At 32.4% G+C, this 26809-nt stretch overlaps 2 pseudogenes; both read left to right on the forward strand.

Moving 5' to 3' along the window:
* The first annotated feature begins 791 nt into the window (after nt 1–791).
* On the forward strand, nt 792–8972 carry LOC128163299 (uncharacterized; annotated as a pseudogene).
* Nucleotides 8973–22032: 13060 nt separating this feature from the next.
* On the forward strand, nt 22033–22850 carry LOC128163300 (uncharacterized; annotated as a pseudogene).
* The last annotated feature ends 3959 nt before the right edge of the window (nt 22851–26809 follow it).

Genomic DNA, 26809 nt, shown 5'->3' on the forward strand with positions numbered 1-26809 from the left:
GACTTGTTTACATAACAAAGAATTGTATGATATGTATCTTGCGTATACTCTACTACAGCAGACAGTCAAATTTTAATTGCTCAATAAAAACGCATTACTAATAAAGCATTGTAAACAATTTAAATAGAAAAATGAAATATGACCAAAATCGTTACCATGTTCCTTAAAAGTATTTGTAGAAGGAAAAGACAGATAGGAGATAAACACACCACAGCCCCAGACTTAATTGGCACATAAAGTTATTACAATATTTTGTTAAAATCCGATCATGTATTGAAAATATCACTTCTTATTTCATATATTCATTCAATTTCAATTTAATATGATTTTTACTTTTAGATAATATATTGAGGTGTAGATGTTAGATATTTAGAAACATACAGAAAGAAATAACCAGTTTATTAGATGTTCAACAGCCGTGGACATTTAGAAATGTCTAAAAAAAAAAAAATAACATTTGAATGCTAGTAGGTAATGGTTTAGGTTCGTTTACATCCAGGAAAGGATAACTCTGGCGAGAAAAAAGGTTTTTGGGGGAAAAAAGCTAAATAGGAAAAAAATAATTGTTAATGGCTATTTCAAAAATTATAAATTAAACCACTAGCTGCAAGGCTATAACAAATGGCATATAATTAACTTAATTTGTCAAGATTTTAAGTTATAGTTAATATAATTATATTTTCACATTGTTTACCCAGTCATAATATTTTTAGAGTACAAGTGATATATTATGATAGTTTACGATGCATTGCTGTCCAAATTAGAGATAAAGGGGGTGTCACCTTAATCACGTGATGGTAACACTATACCAAAACGTAAAAATACAAGGATCACCTGTTGATTTGCACAGATTTGTAATTTGTTCGTAAGGAAAAAGTACACACAATGTAGTAAGTATCTGTATTTTAATTATTACAGGAATCTACCGTTTAATCTTTTAAGGTAAATTAAACCAAATTTTGACCAAATCTAGGAAGGTCATAATGTGGAATGCGAACGGATTTACTTTAATTTTTTTATTACGTGAATTTAGTATAAAAAATTAACGTGGAAAACAAACATACGCTGAAATTAATGAATTTTTTTCTTCTAGATTTCTATTTAAAAAATCCCGTCAAGATGTCTATAAGCATGGACCCCCGGCGTAGTGACCAGGATGTGTTACGGTGTGATCTGTGTGAGACCCCGGTCCCCCTTACAGAGTGTATGTACTGTGACATTTGTGACAACTATCTGTGTAGCCCATGTGTAGGGAAGCATCTCTTAGATGTATCAAAAGAACACAAAGTGGTGCCATTTGAAAAACGAGGATCTACTACGAAATGTCAAAAACACTTTTCAAAAATATGTGAACTTTTCTGTGAACAATGCAACATTCCTATTTGTGTAAAGTGTGCTTCCTCTAAAGAACACATAGGTCATGAATTTATTGACATGGTGGAAACACTAGAAAACCAAAAAGAAATCATACTCAATGATTTACAAGAACTAGAAAAATCAATCTATCCAAAATATCAGGAGATTGCATCTATCATCCCCGTTCAGAAAGCTGATCTGAATGAAAACTCAAAAAAACTTACAAAAGCTATTGAGAAACATGAAGAAAACTTGCGGAGAGAAATAGACACCATTATCAAAAAAATGAAATCAGATCTTGATGAAATGGACTCTAAACACTTGGCTTTACTAAATAAACATGAACATGAAATCAAGCGCACAATTTCTGATATCAAACAAAGCATTGCTGATCTGAAGAAGTTACTTAACACCAATGGTGTCAGTCTCGTCTCTGCCTACAAATCAAGGAATGCTGAATTCAGAAGATTGCCTCCTAAACTCAAAGTTAAATTACCAAGTTTTACTCCTAAAAAATCAACAAAGAACATATTTATCAACAGTTTGGTTCTCTATCAGCGCTATCTATCAAAACAGAAGAACGCGGATACACAACAGATTATCCGGCTGCTGAGTCCTCTCCCCTGAACAGACAGTTCATTGATGAACCACGGGTCGTCATAGATATAAACACTGAGTTTGGACGTGCTAATCGTTTATTTCGTGTGTCCTGTCAGATTGATGATGAAATTTGGACATGTGGTAATGACAGAAAGATGAGAGTCTACAACTTACAAGGCGAACTAGCGAAGTCAGTCCAAACCAAGTCAGGAAACAGGCCAGAGGACATAGCAGTGACAAGGAGAGGCGATCTAGTTTATACCGATTACAATGAAAGAACTGCGAATATAGTGAAGAATACACAGATACAGACAGTGATAAGACTACAGGGGTGGAGACCTAGTGGTGTTTGTAATACCTCCTCCGATGACCTCCTGATTGTTATGGACAGTGAAGATGGTAAACAAACAAAAGTTGTGCGTTACTCTGGCTTTGCAGAGAAACAAAGTATTCAGTTCGATGCCCAAGGACAACTTCTCTATTCTGATGGATTATTTAACTCTAAATACATTAGTGAGAACAGGAACCTAGATATCTGTGTGTCAGACTGTTACGCCCGTGCAATAGTGGTGGTCAATCAGGCTGGGAAACTCCGGTTTACCTACACTGGTCCACCCTCTACTACCAAGGGATCTTTTAATCCACGCGGCATCACAACAGACAGCCAGGGTCGGATCCTGATAGCAGATAGTGACCACCACAATATCCATATCCTGGACCAGGACGGACAGTTCCTCCGCTACATTGACAACTGTCATTTACAAAAACCATGGGGTTTATGTGTGGATACCAGAGACAGCCTTTTTGTGGCTGAGTTATACACACGTTATGTGAAGAAAATACAATATTACAAATAAACAATATGTGTTAAAGGCAACATAGTCACTGTGGCGGTGTTTATATATGTAAAAAAAAGTATATGGATCTGTTAAATGTATTCTTGAATTACATGTGGACAACTGACTGTATATAAATAACTATATTGCTGATGTCATCAGACTGATTGGTGTATGTACATGTAAATATATGAATGAAAATTGATTTTATTCATTTGATATAAACAGTTTTTTTTAAATATATCTGCAGATTGAAATGTGTTTATTAACAAAATGTTAATCAAGTTAAAAATGTCAACAGATTGAATTAAACTGTGTTTACATAAATTTAAAATAAACACAAAGATAGTGTGTGTGCATGTGGCTTTTTGTTTTCTATAGGTAAATAAAGTGATGTTATATCAAGTTTATTTATTGAAAATGTTTTCCGTTGTCAAATGTCTTAGTAAAAGTATTCAGCTTGTTCCAGTTTCATTTAGGCTCAAAAGCTGACTATAATTGCTATCACAAAACAATGTAGCTGCAGAACTGTAGCTCCACAGGAAATGTGGGTTGACGGACTGTTGAGCTACAGGTCATTCCAAATAAAAGCATAGGTTATCACAGATTTCAAAGCTCACTAAGACAAGACATTAAATTTATGAGGCATCACCTTTATTAGACCACTTTACCATATTAAATGTAAATCTTTCTTTATGAACTTGGATATTCATGAATACCGTTTTGACACAATATCGTATATCATATGTTAAATCATATGTTGATTTCATACAGTATTATAAGAAACAATGTTTATCAATACAATAATATAAAATACAATATTGCATCCTATCATACTTACAATATATTATATAATACAATAAAATACCGTAATAAATGATGATGCAATATAATATTGTGACATATGTATCATGTTATACATTGTTGAATTTGATCACATAATACAATAGCATAATATATGATACAATATAGTATTATATGATTCAATATCATATTACATAATACATCACAATATTGTAACATATGATATCTTTTTGTATGATATTGTATGATACTGTATCATGTTTGATACATGTATCATATAATACAATATATTTTGATACATCATTGTTTCATATATATTGGCTCCGATTCAGCATTCAAGCCTGTCAGGTGCATCAGTATCATAAGACGCACCATCAATGCAAGTTTTGGGAAGTAAGGACCAGTAATAACCAAGATATTTTTTTAGCATCCTTGATAATGCTCTGCATCTGAAGCTACCTCTGCGATTCATTTATATTAAAGTTTAATCAACTATGCAAGTTTGATATAGTACTGTTATCTATTAAACATGTGCCCTTTTCCAAAAAACTTACCTCATCCAGCATCCGAAACCTATGGCTCAGATTCAGCATTCAAGCCTGTCTGGAGTATCAGTATCATACAACGCATCATCCATGAAAGTTTGGTGAAGTTTGGACTTGTAATCATCAGAGGTCACCTGTTCCAAACAAATTAACCAGCTCTAAAAATCTTAACCTCTTCCAGCATCCGAAACCTATTCAGATTCAGCATTTAAACCCGATAATCATAAGTACTTTTGCGCTAAAACTACAACCATTCGTTAGAATGAAAAAGTCCAGATGATCTGTTTTGAAAAGCCCCCCTTCCGCTTCAGGTTTCAATACACAACCAAAAATGGAAAGTCTATGGGGATTTTGCATTGGAAAGGACATAAACGTATACCCCGGATAATAAATTTAAAAAATTGCGCGAGGTGTTCCGAGTATTTCCGAAAGGAGGAAAGATGTAAACATTTCCCATTTTGAATCTCTGAACGATGACTTGGGACAGACAGTCGTAAAGACTGACCACGGTACAAAGGAGGGCGACGTTCCGTATTTTGGTCATTGTATATTGTAGTTTTGTTTCTTTATAATGATTTTTCGTCTGAAGGAATTGACGTTTTCGTTAACCGAGAAATCGTGACTGAAATAATTTGATCTGGTAATACTTTTTAAGCCAAAAATTGGTACGACAGTTGAATAAAAGGTGACATCCTACAGAAAAGGCGGATATTTCGTGACGGCGGATATAATGTGACGATGATTTGATTCAAGATAATGCCGGACATTTTGTACGGCGGACAAAATGTTAAGATTTTTCAAAAAAGGCGATATTTCGAAGCGGTGGACAAAATAAAACGGAAAAGGCGTACTTTTGGTGGCGGCGGACAGAATGTGACGATTTTAATTGTCGAAATAAAGGCGGACTTTTCGTAACGGCGGACATAATGTAAAGATCCCCCCCCCAAAAAAAAAGCCCGAATCATTGTAAAAAGAAAACAAAACTCGCCAATGATAGGTTTTGTACGATTGTTTTATGGGAAAAAATGTAGGTTTTACTGCACAGCACTAAATTATAACAAATGTTATGAATTTAACTGACATAAATAAATATGTAAATAAATAATCAATGAATAATAAATAAAAAATACATGTATGCTTTCTATAAATTAGATTGAACAAAACTACCCGGCGGGGTCCAAAATACATAAAAACATACAAAGTAAAGGCAAAACATCTCAGTTTGCAATTGATCAAAACCGCTGCTAGAATCCTATGTTCTTCTCAATTAAATATTTATTGATTTGATTTGATTTGAACATATTTTATTGCATTATATATTACAATGGGATTGGGCACAAGTTATAAAAACTTAATTCGCCCTCTCCCTATTATTAATTCGGTTCTCGGAAAATCCTTCCCAACTTTTATACAGTTTGCACGGAAAACGGCAGTTTGCATCAAAACAAAACAAAACATTGGATTCTAGCAGCTTAAGCATTGTTCAAACTATCGATATGTGTAAAATTTGAATTTCAATACATACGGGGTGGTGTTGTTCTAGTTGGATTTTATATCGTAAACAACGACAGAGGAAATAAAAGCAAATTTACATAACTTTTAGCGAATGATTGATAAAACTATCATCTCTCCCAGTATTTTTATTTTTAATTCTCAATAAATCACACCTAATACTTTATTAGAGTCCTTATATTACTTATATTTTGAATCTGTTTACAATGCTCTCCGATTAAATTTATACGACATTCAACGTTCAGTCAGGGCGTCATCAATGTGTTAATCTACGTAATACAATCTGATTTATGAAAAAAATGTCTCCAGTATTTTTTGTTTGTTTTTGGTCTACGTTTTGTTGCTTAAAAATTTGAATATGTACATAATTACATGTAACTCAGATTCCATATACTTTTACACAAATTTTATGACAAAAATAGGAACTCTTTGTAAAGCAGATTTGTTACCTGAAATTATCTCCTTTTTGTTTATACCAATCAATTAAAGTAAATATGTTACTAGTATACATGTAAAATATTTTCAACTAAGATGTAAATTTAAAATATGGGTTTGGAATATCCCAAATGACTGTTTATGTAATGATATACTCAGGACAGTGTTAGTTCAAATTTTGAAACCTGTATTAAATTTTACATAATTATACATCATAACAATGAGTAGATGACCTCAGATGGACTTAAAATGTGCCTATTAACGTGTTATTTCTTAATCATTTTTTAGAAGGAAAAAACCCACTGGTACTTCATGAAAGAGAATATATCGGCTAGTCTTACAGTGATTTTTTTTCTTTTTTCTTTTTTCTTTTTTTTTAAATGAAGACTACTGCAGTGACTTTAATAAGAAATCTGGCAATTTTTTCTAACAAGCAGGCTAACCGCTTTCGAGTACTTTCAGTTCTTTGATTTTAAAGGGGGCATTAACTTAATCACGTGATGGTAACGCTAGACCAGGAAGTAAAAATACAAAGTTCGTCATGTTAAATAGTACAGATTTATAATTTGTTCACGAAGAAGTGGTGGTGCACAACACATAGTAAGTATTTGTATTTAATCTGGAAACTAGCAACTGGTCTATACATGTACTTATAAAATCAAGCCCAAACGTAGAAATGTCTAGTAGGTCATAATCTAGAACTTTAAAATGATACACTTGCAACTTTAAGATTTCACATTTTTTGCCGTAAAATTAAGACTTATAAGCGAATGTTCAACAACGAAAACTAAAATTAAAATAATTAAATTATAATGTCTTACAGAATTCTGTTAATGAAAAATTCCATCAAGGTCCCTGAGCATGGACCCCCGACGTAGTGCCCAGGATGTGTTACGGTGTGATCTCTGTGAGACCCCGGTCCCCCCTACAGAGTGTATGTGCTGTGATATTTGTGACAACTATCTGTGTAGCCCATGTGTGGGGAAGCATCTCTCAGATTTATCCAAAGAACACAAAGTGGTGCCATTTGAAAAGCGGGGATCAACCACGAAATGTCAAAAACATTCCTCAAAAATATGTGAACTTTTCTGTAAACAATGCGACATTCCTATTTGTGTAAAGTGTGCTTCTTCTAAAGAACACATAGGTCATGAATTTATTGAAATTGTGGAAACACTAGAAAACCAAAAAGAAATCATACTCAATGATTTGCAAGAACTGGAAAAATCTGTCTATCTTAAATATGAGGAGATTGCATCTATCATCCCAGTTATGAAAGCTGATATGAATGAAAACTCCAAGAAACTGATAAAAGCTATTGACAAACATGGAGAAGACTTGCACAGAGAAATAGACACCATGATCAAGAAACTGAAATCAGATCTTGATGAAATGGACTCCAATTATATGACAGTACTAAATAAACAGGAAAATGAAATCACCCGCAATATTTCTGAAATCATACAGAGCATTGCTGATCTGAAGAAGTTACTGAACTCAAACGATGTCAGTCTCGTCTCTGCCTATAAATCTAGGAATGCTGAATTTAGAAGATTGCCTCCTAAACTCACAGCTACCTTACCAAAATTTACCCCTGAGAAAATAAACAAATAACAGCTTCATGAACAGTTTGGTTCTCTGTCAGCGTTATCTATCAAAACAGACAAACATGGATACACAACGGATTCTCCGGCTGCTGAGTCCTCTCCCCCAAACAGACAGTTCATTAATGAACCACGGGTCATCACAGATATAAATACTGAGTTTGGAAGTGCTTTACGCCATGTGTCCTGTCATATTGATAACGAGATTTGGACGTGTGGTGATGACAAAGTGATGAGACTCTACAACTTGCAAGGCAAACTAGTGAAGTCAGTCCAAACCAAGTCAGGGAGCAATCCACGGGACATAGCAGTGACAAGGAGTGGGGATCTAGTTTATACTGATGACGGAGATAGAACTGTAAACATAATAAAGAATACACACATACAGACAGTGATCAGACTACAGGGATGGAAACTCTCTCGGTGTCTGTAGTACCTCCTCTGGTGACCTCCTGGTTGTCGTTATCAGTGATAATAATAAACAAACAAAAGTTGTGCGTTGCAATGGCTCCATGGAGAAACAAAGTATTCAATACAATGACAAAGGACAGCCTCTCTATTCAACAAGTACCCCAAAATTCATCTGTGAAAACAGAAACCTAGATATCTGTGTGTCAGACCGTGGAGCCCAAGCAGTAGTGGTGGTCAACCAGGCCGGGAAACTCCGGTTTACCTACACTGGTAATAGCTCTAGTGCTACCTTTGGATGTCCACGCGGCATCACTACAGACAGCAAGAGTCGCATCCTAATAGCAGACAGTACCAAGCACGGTATCCACATCCTGGACCAGGATGGACAGTTCCTCCGCTCCATTGACAACTGTCAATTACAGACTATATGGGGTTTATGTGTGGACTCTAGGGACAACCTCTTTGTGGCCGAGTTCTACACAGGCAAAGTGAAGAAAATACAATATTACAAATAAACCATGTTACTGTCAACATATTTAGTGTGGTGGCGATTATAAATGTGATAATTAAATGAGCCTTTGTAACATATATTCTTGTATAACAGATGTAAACAAACTGAGTGTTTATTGATATAACTTGTGTAAACAGATGGGTTGTTTTGTGTACAATATGTGTAAAGCGAAAGCGAAAGGTTTTTTTTATTGAATGTATTTTATTAATATTTACATGCATGTAGATTGAAATGTTGAATTTATAAACTTTACAAAAATAAAATTTGTTTATACATATCTAAAATGTAAACAGGTTAAATTTAATCATCACAGTGTTGCATTACTTATAATAATATAATATGATTTACATTCCATTAAGCTATTTGTTATATATATTTTTAAATTGCTTGTATCAAATACTTATAATTGTAAATTTATGCATTATCAAGTGAAGACTCTAAGCAACTCTGCAATAACAGTATTCAAGGACTGATATAAGTAAAATCAAGTTATCTTTACATGAAGTAAAGAAAGACAAGCCTTATTAAAAATGACAGATCTTAGATCCTCTGCTGTTTCTGAATAATTGTTCAATCGTATAAACAATATCAAATTCATCTTCCCAAGTCAAGGGTTACTGATCCCCTCCGCTCTACATAAACCCTGATTATGTAAAACGGAGCGGATCACAAACTCTTGACTTGGGAAGATGTATCAAATTAGGAAGGGAATACTTTGCACTGCATACCTCATTCATTGTCTTAACAAATGGCCCATGGGCCACATTGCTCACCTGAGGAACAATAGACATAATGAAATCAAATTTATGGAGTCATATACAAAATAGATCCTGTAAAAAATGGTCCCCAGCTTTTCTGGCAAAATGTTGTTAAATTTCTGAAAAATACAAACAAATTTTCAATGATTTTTAATTATCTTCCTTAAAAGGACTTGGTCACGATTTGACTTAAAAAATTTCAAATTTTATTTTTCCATTTTCAATGTTTACACTAATGAATATAGAAGTTTATAATGCTATGTCAAAATTTGAAAGTCAAATATCAAGTTATAAGCAAGATACGGAGTCCATCATTCTTTGTTTTGTTAACAAAGCTCGAATATTGTCATTTTTTACATATGTGTTGTATTGGTGTAAGTTTCAATTAAATGTATCTTTCTTTTTTTGTAATAGTATTTATGAAGATATTGAATTAGTTTAAATTGATTTTACATGTCATTTTTTCTAAGAAATGGTAAATATCTACATTAAATTTTTTGTAAACAACTAAAAGATTGACTCGAGCTGTGTTTACATTACAATTAATTCTTACCTATGTATCTTGCTTGTAACTTGACTTTAACATTCAATATTTTGGTCAATCATTTAAAATGCACCAGTACACCATTTTATACATAAAAAATAAAAATGAATTTTTGATCTCAGATCGTGTGCAAGTCCCTTTAAAAGAGGGTGTGGCCATTCATTTTAATAAACATGAATCTTCTTCACCCAAGTTTAATTAAAATCGGCCCAGTGGTTCTTGAGAATTAAGAAGTTGAAAACGTAAAAAAGTTACAGACAGACAGATAGAAAGATGGATGCTGGATAAAAAGTGTTCAGGAAAGCTCACTTGAGCTTTCAGTTTAGGTGAGCTAAAGGAATATTTTTACCAAAACATAGTTAATTTTCATTTTGAATAATAATAACTTGGAATGTGTTGAACATAATTTTTAAACAAAGGCATTTGAGTTGCATCTTTCATACGAGTCAACTAAAGTTGTATGGATCAATCAATTTGGAAAGGTCTCAATATTATAACTTGATTTAAAGTAATTACCTGGAAAAATGTATGCCAATAAATGTAACAGGATGGGAGAAATAATTACGAACAAGATAGGGGTGCAAACCTGGGCCCCCTGAATCTCTTGTCAGATGTTCTACCAGCTGAGCTATCTGGCGCCAGTATTCGAACTGGTCTGACCATCACACTATCTGCAAATGTAATTGAAAATTGAATTGTCATATACACTCGAGAAAAAAATAATCAAGTAAAATAGAGTTATCCCTCTTTCCAAAATATCCAAGTGCTAGTTTATAGAAACTCTGACTTAAATAGTTAATGGAGGGGAGGACTGCGGGTGCACAGTTTAATATGTCATCTACATCATAAGCTCATCTGAGCTGAAAGCTCAAGTGAACTTTTCTGATCATGCACTTTTTGTCTGGCGTCCGTCTGTTTCTCTGTAAACTTTTCACATGTTTGTATTCATATCCAGAACCACTGGGCAAATTTTAACCAAACTTTCCATAAATTATCATTGGATGAAGTGGATTCCTGTTTGTTAAAATGAAGGGACACATCCTATTAAGAATTTTTGAAAATCTGTTGATTTAATTTAAAAAATCATAAAATCATTTTGTCAGAAATGCTAAAACGTGTGTGGAAAGATCCTCAGGTAGTGCAATTTAAACTTGCATGTTCACGTCATGATTCTCGAGGGCAGGATAAGGTCACAATGGGGGTTGAACGTTTACATAGGAAATTGAATTGAAAAATATTTTAAAATATTCTTCTAGAAACATTTGCGTAGAAAAACTGGAACTTTAGTGAAAGCCTTTTTAGATAGTGTAGATTCAAATTCAACATAATCATGAGAGTTTGCCATAGGGTGGGCCACTTTCGGGAAGGGGGATGTCAAGATTTACAAAGGAAAAGAATTTAGATTATTCTCAAAAACTTAGTTAGTATATATGGAATGATACATATGCGAGCGTTTTGAAACATTGTTGATTCTTTAAAATTGTTTAGACTTTGGCCTCTGGACAATTCTTGGGACACAGAATTAGTTTAATGTTCGATTGGTTTTATGTATTTTTTTATCTTATGTATATAAACAGTTATTCTTCTGAAGATCTGCAATGCTGAATATGTGATTTGACAATATTAACATCAACCTGCTAAAAAAGACTCAATGATAAATATAAGAATTTCTGAAAGAAAAATTACAATTTTTTTTTATACAGGATTTATTTAAATAAAAAATGCTTTCTTTTGTGAGATGATGATATGCGGGATATAAAGGGGGCGATGTTTTTATATGCGGGATATGAAGGTGGCGACGTTGCAGAAAAAATACATAACGCGCTTTATGTAAATTTTTTCGTCAATGATCTCTATCATTAAACCCGCATCATCAAAGAAAGTATTGTATCATTTATACATATATTTACATTTTTCTTGTAACAAATTGATAAATTAATTGTAAACAGTATTAAGTAAAATTACTAAATTACTGTTACTTTACATCATTACATTAGCTAAAAGAAACAACCAGATTGACTTCTATGGAAAATTTGAGTCTGGCATCATGATTATTTCGTGTAGTTCGTGATTTTTCTTTGCCAGATAAACTTTACGATCAATCGATAAACGGTGCGTGTACATTTTAGTCTTGTCAGTTTTTACAGAACTAGGATTGCAATTAATTTTCGTAACATATAAAGGGAATCATACTTGGTGAATGTAAGTATTCTACTATATTGCACTGATTATTTAAGGCTGATTTAGATTTCATTAAAAAAAAAGCAACCATTTTTTTTAAATTATACAGAGGATTGACCCAACTGCTGCATGTTCATATATGTAACTATATGGACTATTCTGTGAGTGTAGTCTCTCATTTAGAACTTTTTTCCAATAACTGGAAAATTGTATGCCATCTGGCTCCAAATATTAGAAAATAACACTAGTTTCTCCGATATCTACATGTACAACAATGACATACGTACATTCACTAAAACAGTACCAGTACAGAGTGGGATTTGTTGTTCAAGAGAGGAAGAATGGAGCTGGTGGTCTGTGTTTGGCAGGATTTTAAAACGCCTTTTTGAAGTATTTTAGCTATACTTGACATATGATTGAATCAATGAACAACATCAAACTGGTTTTTCTGCAGTTAAACTATTTTTTTTAAAATATTGATCACCGAAGGTTCGGGGAGGGGTGACCCCCTCTTAATTTGCCAGGGCCATAGAAGACTTATTAAATGTATTGCTTCTCATGCACGTCGCATTTGGTCAAATGCTGAAGCATTTATAAGTTTCATTGCCATATTAAAGAGGTTCGTTCCTCTGTTTTTGGGTAGCCATTTTTGGTCACCTCTATTCTGGAAATTATGCATCATATATTGATTCTTCTTATAAATTCGTTTTTTATAATGCCAATTAAACTATTTTAAATAAAGTAGTAAAGGAAAAATTACATATTTACAGAGTTTAGTATGGGACTATATTTTGTGGCGGAAGGTTATTAAGAAGAAAATAACCATTTTTCAGAACTCAGTTGTTATAGAGTACCGTCACTTTAGCTTCCTTATTTTCAGTGTTAACAAAATTTCCAGATAGTTTGTGCATTAGGATATCTTCACTTCGTTATGAAAAACATATTTTTACAATTTTTTAATATTTCTATAGAGACATATTGGCAAATTGAACTTATATTTAATAAAGGTCAAGGAAAAATGAATCCAAATGTTTAGCTAAAATTAGCTTATTTCATGCCATATCTCAAATTTTACATAATAGACCCATACTTTCGGTTTTATTTTCTGAAAGGACTAAATATGGTTTGAGCCTAAAATGGCCCCCTAAAATGAACATTGTCATTTTACTGTAATTCTTTGTTTTATTTGTACAAATATACATTTGAAGTTTTTTCATAATTTTGATTTTGATTTTAGTGCCCACAATTTAAAAATATAACATCATAAAGTTGACCTTTTCCCGCCATTTTCTCATTTTCAGCATAAAACGGCTTGTTTTGAGGCAGTTTTTCTTAAAGGAAACATTGAGCGACTGCTTGAACAAACAAAATATTTTCACCAAAGATGTATCTTTACAATACTTATAAGTGACCAAAAGTTCGTTCTTGTTCAAAGAGTCGCTCTATATTTCCCATTCGAAAAAAGGTAAGAAAAATGTCAAATTTTGGTTGATTTTGATTGAATTATAAAAATAGCGTCACTTCTGACGTCATATACTGCCAGTGAGTGCACATAAATCAAATAAATGGGTGAAAAACATATTTCATGTCAACTCTTTTTTAAAATAACACAACAAGTTAATGTACCTGAATCATTTTAAAAATAGCGAATTTTGGGGGCCAAATTTGACTAATATCATATATAGTTCTTTGAAGATTTTTTGACAAGTTTATCATAATATGAGAAAAAGTTTGAGACTTTTAAATAATTTCATATCATGCTGAATCGGTAATGGATAAAAATCGTGTTTTATTAGTGCAAAAAAGGTCAAAATATCAATTAGGTGAAGAAGTTGTTACATTTTTCTTTATGATAATTTTAATTTTATTCATTTTAAATAGTTTAAATTTGTATTTGATGCCATAGTTCATTCCGATAATAAAATATAGAGGTAAAGGCGGTTTATGTGCAATATGCACATTCAGTGCAGAAAGGTCATATTAAATACACCGTATCGCCAAATGAAGCATATAAACCCCAAAATTTTGTTTTGAATTTTGATTAAAGCTATGTGTGTAGATTTTTTTTTAAATACTTTAGAAAAAAAACTTTAAGACTTTTAATCGCAGGATTCGACGTCCTTAAAATAGGGGTATACCTTAATTTACAACTTTCAGTTAGAATATGAAAACTGTGTTCTTCCTCTTTGCAAATATTGTAACAACAAAATACAGTATCTTACTGCCTAATCATACTTTATCCCCCCCCCCCCTCCAGAGAACCAATAGTTTGGAGTCTAAAGCATTTGTATATACTTATTACTCATTTTCAGGTGTCATGCACATTAATATTTCCTCTTCCAGTGCGTGTTATTCAATTGTTAAAGAATATCTGTGATAAAAGTTGCATGCCAAAAACTTCTACTGGTTGAAAATAGCTAAGATCAAAATGTTTCGAAGATTTTTTTAATACAAGAATCACCTGATGTACCAAAGTGATTCCAACACCTTTGTTGACATTGAACCTACATTTTTAATTTAACACAAAAAAACTACAAAGAAAGAGTTCTCAACATTTTATTGTCATTTTCTTTCATTACAACATTTTAATCTTGAGTAATAATTGTCAAATCCCCATTTGTGACTTTCGTTCCCTCTCTGTCTTGCATAAGAACCAAATTTCTTTGTATACAAATTGTGAATGAAGTTCAAATGAATGAAGAAATGCCTGAATTTTCCTAGCTATAGATCTGTCAAGTTTTATTTATCAACATTTTCTAGAAACCTTAATTGTTCTTACTTCACAAAAATAAAAAAAATTTAAATTTCAAATTGTGTAACTTAATAAATGTAGTTCTTGGTGCAAGGAAAAAATAATGAACATTTGATGAAAACATAACAATGGAATTATTCTAAAAGTAGAAGAAGTGAAATTCTTTGAACATACCCAGCAGCAACAACTATATTACAAGAAAATTGTGCCACAGTCGTCATTGAAATAAAACATCAAAAGAAAAGAAAAGTAGACTCACAAACTTACTGTGCTAATTACAAATCAAATACAGGTGAGGGTTGCATAGTTTCACCCTTGATTAATCTTTACCTTCCCCCTTCCCAAATCAAATATCTAATTTGTGATAGTTTTAAATAAAGCTTTTCAAACAGAAATTCTTTAAATCAGTATAACCTTGGCCAAAACGACAAGAAAGCTTTTCTTTTCTCATTTAATCTGTTTCAACTATGACCCTTTAAAAGTTACTGGTAAGTTTATACCAAAACAAAATATTAATATCCCATAAATAATGATATACACTCGTATTTTAATTTACAAATCAAGTGAAAAAATACTGAGATCATGTTATACACATATTTACTAAAAACAAAATTAAATTATGAGTAAGGGAAGATTTCTTAATATGACAGTAGCACTGACAAAATGCATCTATTTATTCTAAATCGCTGCTAGTTGTACAGTTTTGAATAACATTCCACTTTTTTATGTTCAATTTTAAGGCAGTATTTATACAATCAATTAAACGAAAATTTTTAGTTAAAACTATATCAAACATTTTGTATAATTGAAACAATATTTGTTTTTAAAAAATAAATTAAACACGAGAAATCTTGATTTTGTTTTAATGTGAATCTTTTGTTTTGGACAATCACACAACCTTATTTGGGAAATTTACCCATTTCCTTAAAACCCGAAAACCATGAAAATCATGACCTGAGGTGATGAAGCACTTGACATGTATATATACAGTGTACTCAGATGTGTAAGGTTTTTCTCAAGTCTTCAGCAGGTCAATTCAATTAATTGAGCTATATAATTTCTTTACAATGTTTACAACTATCTAAATGATGCTACTGTTGTAAATTATATCACAGCACTTGTCACATGTGAAACAGCCAATCAGACTGCTTATTATGTGTCATTCAATCAAAATAAGGCTAACAATCACATTCATCCAATCAAAAACACTGTAACAAGATCTGTCTGACAGTCTTGTTTGTAAGCCAAAAAGAACAAGATAACATTCATCAACAAACAATGGTATGGCTACATTCTCTCTTGGTATGAAACGCTTTACAAATGAACAAACTTTGAACAGATGATGTCAACTGGAATAATTATAAACAACAAAATATGAATAGTACAAGCAAACTATATGCTGATATAAGAATCCGACACGTTCATATTTTTTCCTCATCCAAATCTCTCCATATTTAAAGAGGTAGAAGATGCACATACCAGGCTTAGTTACTTATTAAAATGCCCAATATACATCAACATTTCTCGTTTTACACTAAACAGTCTTAATCTGGAAATAAAGAATGCAATAAAGAAATGACCATATGCTTGAGTGCACATGTATCTAATTTTCTTGTGAAAAAAATACGCTTTTTTTGGTGAGTATACATTTTAAATTTAAATGAATGAAGAGTTGCCATGTCAACTGCCAATCAAATCACAGACATTTCTGTTCCTTGGTGATGGTGTCTAGTGACTCGTTATAAAATCCAAGTAACGCTGGGAACAGAAAGCAGTCCTGTAACTTCCTGTAATGCCTGATAGATAAATGATGCCGTTCTCTCTTGGCCCGAGCTGTTAGATGGTAAAGTTTCCAGATGATACCCCTCCCACCCCCTGCCTGATCACTGCTCCATCAGAACGGGGTAAACCCTTAAAGGGGATCACAGAATCCAAGTGACTGGCCTCTATTTGATAGAGATATTGGGGAGCCATGCATGGCCATCATCCAGTTCTTATTGGCATCACTGGTTACATGTTTTGTTTTCTTCCTTCGAACAATGTCCTCCATGTTAATCTAGATCTTTTTTTTGGACACAAAATCACCTAGATAAGAAAAGAACTTCTTGTTAACTATGATCGCTCGCTCATGTACAATATTTGTTTATTATTTAACATCTATCATATAATTCAATTACTTCATTGAAATATTCATTGTCTTCAGTTTTACAATGCATTTTCAATTTATAAATTTTCACAAAGATTCTACATTCATCATGGTAATAGACAGCACCTACGAAATTCATGAAATTGTTTTAATATGAGATAATTCAAGATGTCTGACAGATTCACAACACCAAACATCCTCTGTTCATAATCAACCACAATCAGACGGTGAACCTGAACAAAAAGCAAGAACAAATCAACAAAAGTCCATATCAACATTCCTACATACAACGTCGTTCAATCTAGAGTTACTGCCATTTCTAGTTTCAATACTTCAAACATTGCTCTTTGTACGAATGCCCTTGAGCGTTGTAAGGGATGCCTGGTACTAATTATGAACACTTCAAGTTTATCAAGTTATCTTTAAGGATTTATTGAAAACTAAAAAAGCTCCCCGTTCTTTCAATTAACCATTAGACCTTCTTTAGATTTTCAGATACTGAGTATATGTTTTATTTGAGTTCTAAAAATCATTTAGTAGAGAAAAAATCCAAATTTTTATATGAAAAATTGTTTATTTTGCCATATCTGTGTAAAAATATTTTTCCTTTTAAAAGATTAATAAAGTTTTTAAAAAAAGATAAGAGTTTAGTGTATCTAAATATAATAGATTACTTTCCCTTTTGTTATTTTTTTCTATCACCACTTACAGAGTGTCACTCTTTTTACAGGTCACCACCCCCTCAAACCAGCTCTTCTGAAACCAGTTAAATTTTACAGGCATGTTAGAAAATAGAAATGCTAAGTACAGAACAAGACTAAAGAAAAAATACGTTTTACGCTCATCAAATCTATTTCTCTCAAATTCAAGAGAATTTTTTTTATTTATTCAGCGAAAATCCTTTGTTTCTTGTCGCAGAAAGATACATGTATACGGTCACATTGTGTGACCAAACAAGGGCTAGTTGCTTTTAGTAAATGTACTCTAAAGCATAAGTATCAAGTGATCTTTTCAATCAAAACTACTTACTTCTCGAAGTCTTTTCCACAAACTTTCAAGAATTTGACCAATTCCTACTCATTTCATCTTTGCTGTTAACCTTTAGTCCAAATTACTTGGGGTTTTATTTTGTTGATGTTGTTGTTGGGGTATGACTATACTTAAAAGCTATGGAGGGAATAAAATAGCCACAGTCCCTCGTTGTTTTACCCGAATCTTATGCTGCAATGCCTGCTCTATCTATATCAAGGCAGTATGATTATGATTGTAATAATTGTATGTCCTCTCTGCAGCCAAGAAAACAAAGTCATTTAATGGTCCTTACTTCATCTTATCTGGCAAACCATTTGAACCGTGTACAGTATGTGAACTATCAGTAGGTACTTAACAAACTAAATCAATTCATACATGTTGCTCTACTATCACCTATAGATAACCTACATGTTTATCACATTGCAGTAGATGCCTCGATCACATGCACCCAGCATACCTCGGTCCATTCGTACCTCGTAGGTTACTGAATTGGCCGGTGTTTGCCGAATGGCCCTCTCTCTCTCTCTCTCTCTCTCTCTCTCTCTCTCTCTCTCTCTCTCTCTCTCATTTGGTTATCTGATTTTATACTCATATGAACCAATTGAATATTTATATTTTAAGAGCAAGTGAAAAATCATGGTTTAGGAATACACGTATAAACAACATGTTGTTCTATGAATTATATTGTAAACAACACTTGAAAAGTTTATTTCCATAAAATATGTGCATCACAAAATATTTATGTTTTTTCATACAATATTAACGTTACAACTTATTTATGTTAATAGTTTTGTAAAGTAGTCAAAAAGTAATTATAAGTACACTAAAAATATTAGCTGTAATCGATTACAATTACCCCGAGCCTGTATGAAACGCGCTTATATATAGTGATATATTTTCAAGTTCATGTTAACTGTTAATGATATATACAAGGTTGTTGTTGCTTTTTGAATTCCTAAGTTTTATCATGTGACTGCATTCTGTGGGCTTTGAAAATCTTCCCAGGAGCAGAGTAAGCTGGGGCTGAAATATACTTACAATTCTTTCTTTCAGGCTATGACCTACAACGCTAGGAACTGTTCACTTATGTCTAAAACGAATTAGCAGAAAGAAAAATCAGCTTGACAAAGAGTCTTTACCGGTAATGGAACCGATGTAAACAACTACATGGCACAAGACTTGCTAACATAACAAAGAATTGTAAGATCTGTATCTGGTTTATAACTCCTCTACGGCAAACAATCAAATTTTAATTACTCAATAAAAATGCATTAATAATAAAGCGTTGTAAACAATTCAAATTAGAAAAATGAAATATGACCAAAATCGTGACCATGTACCTTAAAAGTATTTGTAGAAGAAAATGACAGATAGGAGGTAAACACACCACAGCCCCAGACTTAATTGGCACATAAAGTTATTACAATATTTTGTTAAAATCTGATCATGTATTGAAAATATCACTTCTTATTTCATATATTCATTCAATTTTAATTTAATATGATTTTTACTTTTAGATTATAGATTGGGGTGTTGGTTTTAGATATATAGAAACAGCCGTTTAACAACAGTTTAACAGCCGTGGACATTTAGAAATGTCTAAAAAAAAACATTTGAATGCTAGTAGGTGATGGTTTAGGTTCGTTTACATCCAGGAAATGAAACCTATGGCAAGAAAAAAGGTTTTGGGAAAAAAACAAAGCTAAATAGGAAAAAAATAATTGTTAATGGCTATTTCAAAAATTATAAATTAAACCACTAGCTGCAAATTGCATATAAATAACTTAATTTGTAAAGATTTAACGTTATAGTTAATATATATTTTCACATTGTTTACCCAGTCATTATGTTTTTAGAGTACAAGTGATATATTATGATAGTTTACGACGCATTGCTTTCCAAATTAGAGATGAACGGGGTGTCACCTTAATCACGTGATGGTAACACTATACCAAAACGTAAAAATACAAGGATCACCTGTTGATTTACACAGATTTGTAATTTGTTCGTGTGGAAAAAGACCACACAATGTAGTAAGTATCTGTGTTTTAATTATAACAGGAATCTACCGTTTAGTCTTTAAAGATAAATTAAACCAAATTTTGCCCAAATGTATAGGAAGGTCACAATCTGGAATGCGAACGGATTTACTTTAATTTTATAATTTTTATCTCACCTGAGTTGAAAGCTCAAGTGAGCTATTCTGATCACATTTTGTATGTCGTCCGTTTATCTGTCCGTCCGTCTGTCCGTCTGTAAATTTTTTACATTATGAACTTTTTCTCTAAAACCGCTTGGCCAATTTAAACCAAATTTTGCACAATGCAGCCTTATGGGAAGACAAATATAAATTGCAGAAATGAAAGACCGATCTTCTTTCAAAGCGGAGAAACCATCAAAACTGTAGAAAAAGGGGGGTGCATTTTAAAAAATCTTCTTCTCAAGAACTACTGAGTCAAATTTAACGTAATTTTGCAAAAATAATCCTAACGGGAAGGAATATATAAATTGCAAAAATTATCGGTGAATTCTGTTCCAAATTTTAGTAATTTACAAAAATTAAAATAAAGAGATAATCGCTGTCAATCAGTTTATAACTTCGGGTTCGGTATTCCATATCGAAAACGAAAGTTTAATATATAAGGCAGCCATGTTTGAATGTTGACCCATGACAAACGGGTCAAACTGACAAAGATGAATTTGCTTGTTGTGCAACACTTTACGTGCGAAGGGATACTTGAAACATGTTAAATATATTTGTGCCGATTTCGTTAAGTGAAAATTTCAATACGTTGACATTTTGGACTCGTGACCGTGGTTTTACATTGTTTTGAATTTCGTTTATGCTTTTTAACTTGATGGAAAATATCGCTTGTATTTTGGAATTTTTACGTATCGAATCAAATATAGACTTCGGTAAATCAGAAGTTAATTGTTTACCTGCACAAGATGAGCAAAATCTGATGTACTAACAACATAATATATTATAAATACTATACATTCTATTGGTAATTCGGTACGATCTCTACTTATGGTTGATTATAATGCAACGTGTTTTGTTAAGATGCTCTGCATTTTCAGTCTAAACGGCGATTGTTTTTGCTGCTAGAAATATATAGGTATATATATATATATATATATATATATATATATATATATATATATATATATATATATATATATATATATATATATATATATATATATATATATATATATATAATGAAAAATAAATTGTGCTCTTTCTTTGTTTTAGTGCATGTTTCTTCTGTGCTAATTGTTTACAATTTTCTCTTTACTAACCATATTCAGCTGTGTCAAGTTTCGAACTATAAGCAAGATACAGAGCTTTGCTCACAGAACTGAGGCCATGCTTTTCTGAATAGTAAGTACCAACTACAGAGTGTTTGTACTGTGACATTTGTGACAACTATCTGTGTAGCCTATGTGTGGGAAAACATCTATCTAACGAATCCACAGAACAAAAAGTGGTGCTGTTTGAAAAACGGGGATCTACTACGAAATGTCAAGAACACTCTTCAAAAATATGTGAACTTTACTGTGAACAAAGCAACATTCCTATTTGTGTGCAGTGAATTTATTGACGTTGTGGAAAAACTAAAGAACCAAAAAGAAATCATACTCAAAGATTTACAAGGCCTTGAGAAGTTCATTTATCCTAAATATTTCGAGATTGCTGCTATTATCCCAAGGCAAAGAGCTGATCTGAATAAAAACTCTCAGAAATTAAAAAAAAGCTACTGGACTCTAAGGATGTCAGTCTTGTCTCTGCCTACAAATCCAGGAATGCTGATTTCAAAAGATTGCCTCCTAAACTCATTGTTTCCTTACCATCCTTAACCCTGAGAAAATAAACAAGGAGCAACTGTATCATCAGTTTGGTTCTTTGTCGACATTGTCTATAACAATAGAAGAACATGGATACACAATGGAGTTCCCCGATGCTGAGTCCTCTCTCCTGGACAGATCGCTCATTGATAAAGCATGGATCATCACAGAAATAATAATGAGTATGAAATCCTAATCAATTAAGCCCTTTCCCATGCATATGTTTGAGTAATGAAGATATTTTGATGAATGTTGGAGGAAAAATAATGAGGCTGTACAACCTGCAGGGAACACTAATGAAGTCAGTCGAAACCATGCCAAGACAGTTGGTCAAGGACATAACAGTCACAATGAATGGGGATCTAGTTTTTATTAATGAAAATAAAAGAACTGTGAACATAGTGAAGAATACACAGATACAGACATTGATCAGACTACAGGGGTGGAAACCTCGCAGTGTCTGTAGTACCTGCTCTGATGACCTCTTGGTTATTATGGTCAGTGACGATAACAAACAAACAAAAGTTGTGCGTTACTCTGGATCCACAGAAAAACAATGTATTCAATATAATGACAAAGGAGAACCTCTTTATTCGTCTCTTATAAATATAAACTATAAACACATCTGTGAGAACAGGAACCGCGATATCTGTGTGTCAGATTATGGAGCCCGTGCAGTAGTGGTGGTCAATCAGGCTTGGAAATTCCGGTTTACCTACACAGGTCTTTCTTCTACTACCTACCGATCATTTGGTATTCGCGGCATCACAACAGACAGACAGGGTCGGATCCTGACAGCAGACCGTAACAACCATCATATCCACATCCTTGATCAGGACGGACAGTTCCTCCGTTACATTGACAACTGTGATTTAAAGATTCAATGGGCCTTATGTGTTGACACCCGAGGCAATCTCATTGTTGCAGAATCGGGAACGGGTAAAATAAAGAAATCAAGTATGTTAACGGCATAAAAAAACGCATGTAAAACAGTGAGCAAAGGAGTGTAAAGTTAAACTAAATCTGTTACATGTATACACGACAAAAAATGGCTGAAATAAGTATGCATTGTTTTTGTATATGAACATATTGTTTGTGTAAATGAATCAATTCTTTTATCATATTCAATGAATGCTTATAAAATCCAATTATCGTATTGGTGATTAAGTGTTTAATGTGTTTACACATTTAATGTCTATGCATGTCTTCTGATGGAAATATTTTTGTTGATTTAAAAAAATGTGAATGTTTTTATTACAAGTATTATTTTTAAAAGAAAAAAATTACCAAATTAAATCGATAAAATGTTTACCATTAACACATATTTGTGATTTAAGATGGTATATGGGAGATCTGTCAGTATTAATGCAAACGAAAATACATTATAATTTTAAAAACTTTACTCGGTTTAGAATTCTCAAATTTAACAATATTTGACCAAAAGGTATGTTTTAAAACATTTTTGAAAGGTAAAAATTATAAAACCCCAAGCACAAATCACGACTTATAAAATGTATTTAAGAGAATACATTCATAGAAATGAGAACTGTATACTTCATTGATAAAATGTTTGTAATATCAAGAGATTAATATCTATTTCAATAAACAATGAAATGTACCAAAATGTGATATTTTATATCTTTGATATTTTAAGGGTCCTCCACACACCTGGGAAAAGTTCTGCATACAAGCCCATTTTTCTAAATTACTTCAAGATATGGATTTTTAACATGTGTTTGACTTGCAAATGACCACAAAAACTTTCAATTTGGGGGGGGGGGGGATCAACTTTTTAAATTTTACCGCTCTTCATAAATCAAAGTACTGAAGTACTGACGGGAGTTGATTTTATCGATTATTATTTATTTTAGAATCAAAGATACGTTATTTTGCATGGTAAGTGGTTTCTTATATATGTATTTGAATTACGCACATTTTTTATGATATGATTACTCGGACTTTTATGAAAAGAATTTCGTTAAAACCCTTATGAATCATGCCGTGTAATATTTAAAGATACTATTAATTCCATCAAGGTATGTATCAGTAATCGAAATATTTCTGAAAAATGGTATGGATCCAAGCAATATTGGACTCTAGTTTCGTTCAACCAGACGCTCGGTTGTCTCTGCTAATCTCCGACAAGCAAGAGAGATTCTCTGCTAGTCGAAAATTTACGGAAACCACCGATCGTCTGGTTGAACGAGACTATTGTAGTCTCTAGCGTAGGAATACATACCACTACAAAAATATCTAAATTGTTCCTACCATTTAAAATCTGACTATTTTCACGGTATTTATAAATAAGTTTCCTTGAAAAACAGTGCTTCAGAATTCATTACAGCGAATTTATTGATTATTTTCGAGAACTAAGTCTTGTCAACGGTGATGATTCGTGCTTAGGTCCAAACACTATTTCACTTTCGGTTTGCCAGAATAACTGCATAGGAGAGTTAATTGAAATCAACTCCCAAAAATGAAAAAACCCAGCAGTGTTCCAAATTGGGACCTGCAGGTTGGTAGACTGAAGCTACACCCATTGCGCCACAGAGATAGTCACCAAATATTTCTCAATGTGTTCAAATCGCCATGTTGTAACGTACTGTCATTTCAGTAAAAGTCATGAAGTGTCGAGGATCCTTGACAAACAGTTGAAATTTTTTATTCACTTGATTGTGTTAAAACATTGACATACAACGTAGTCCAACCAGTAAGTTGAAACAGAATTTATTTATCTTCAAGTTTTAAGTTTAAAACGAGTTGGTGTCTTAGTATATAATTGTACCTATACATGTAAGAAATCTAAATTTGCATGTTATAATAAAAACTACATCTTAGTATTTACAAATGTTAAATCAAAGAGTACTTTTTGATGTACTTTTATCCCCTTTAAATAAAAGTGTCTCAAGCCACCTGTATTCTCTGATCCAAAGCAACAGAATGAAAATTGAAAATACAAATACATTGAAACACTGTGCAATTTATTTCCACGTTTTACGGACATTATTTAGTGAATACATTTCCAGTGATTTATTTTTTATTTTAAAGTGCATCAATGTTATAAAATCAAGAGTTTTGAAAAAGTTTTAGATTAAATATTTCAAACTTCTTTAACCATTATCATATTTCTATACTTAAACAAATTCAACTGATGTAGTACTACCTGATTCAAAGTCTTTCATGACCCTTGAACATATTTTCTTTAAAAATTCAGCAAAAATAAAAAACTAAAAGAAAATATTCTCAACATTTTATTTATCACCTGTGTACAAATTCAACCATAAAATAATACCAAATAATAAAACATGATAAATGAAGGCTTACAACACGTTCTTATTATAATGCAAATCAAAGATATTGAACTACAATGCTAGTCGACCTTTGCATACAGAGATAAATTAAAAAAAACCCACCGAAATATACGAATAATTGTTTTCAAACACTTACTGTATAGTATGCATTTGTGCTTGATATATGTGGTGGGCAGATTTGACACTGGTAAGAAATGTATTTGGCGTTTGTTTCATTGTTTATCTGATTCAGTTTATAGGAATACCGAAACATGCCAATTATCGGTTTTGTACGATTGTTTTATTTCAAAATGTAGGTTAACTGTCCAGTACTAAATTAAAACAAACATTATGATGGTAATCAACGACATCAATTCTGGCTTCTGTACGTTTTGTCCGTTATTCTACAAAATGTGTGTAAATGGCAATGTATAGGTGGTGTTTGTAATAATTTCCTATTTGTTTTACTTTATGGTAATAATACGAACTGTTACGTTTAAAAAATTATTTCTGTCCGATCGTTTTTACCATTTTGGCTACAAATATCCGGAAGTGACCTGCGATATTCTGAAGCCGATTCTATAGCCGAGTCATAAACTCGTATATTTTACACGTTTTTGTCAAAAATAGATCTTTTGTGAAGCAGATTTGTTTCCTGAAATAATATTTATATTGATGATTCCAATAAATAAAACTAAATACATGTATAAATGTACATATTTCGCAACCAAGATTTTAAAAAAAATATAGAATACTCCAAATGACTGTTCATGTAATGTTATACTCAGACCAATGTGAATTAAACATTTTTAAAACCAGTGTTAAATCTTACATATACACCCTAGCAATGAATAAAATATTAATTATAAGAACTCAGATAAACCTGAAGCCTGACTATTAAATACAATTTTTTAATTAATTTTGAGAAGAAAAAACACACACTGGTCCTCCAGGAAAGAGAATAGATTTGTTAGTCTTGGGGTATTTTTTTTTATTTTGTATATAACCACTAGTCTACTGTACTTCAATATAGAAATCTTGCAATTTCTTCAACAAGCATGCTAATCGCTTCCAGTACGTTCAGTACTTTGATTCTAAAGGAGGCGTAAAATCAATCACGTGATGGTAACGCTAGACCAGGTAGTAAAAATACAAGGATCGTCATTTGTTGATTTCTACAGATTTGTAATTTGTTCACGCAGAAGTAGGGCACAACATGTAGTAAGTATTTGTATTTAATCTATCGCAGAAAACTGTCCTTTAGTCTGTAAATGTTAAATATAACAAATGTTAACATAATGATAAAAGTCTTAACTAAATGTTGCGTGGCCAGGTCATAATCTAGGCCTAGAAAACGGGGCACTTGTTTCTGCAATGAAGTTTGTTAAATAGCCGATACTATAATAGTACTTTATCGTATATTATGATAAAAAAAATGATATTATTATGCTACATACGAACTTTTATCACAAAATTAAGTGCATGTGGCTAAGAACGTGAACTGATTTACGTGAAACTCTACTGCAGTAAGATTTCATTGTATTTTGCCTTGAATAAAAGAGTAAACTGCAATATATGGTTAAATAATTTTAACTTTTATTTCTTCCAGAATCTTATTCAAAATTCAATTAAGGTGTTTCAGC

This window comes from Crassostrea angulata, chromosome 9 (genome assembly GCF_025612915.1).
Source record: "Crassostrea angulata isolate pt1a10 chromosome 9, ASM2561291v2, whole genome shotgun sequence".
Taxonomy (NCBI): domain Eukaryota; kingdom Metazoa; phylum Mollusca; class Bivalvia; order Ostreida; family Ostreidae; genus Magallana; species Magallana angulata.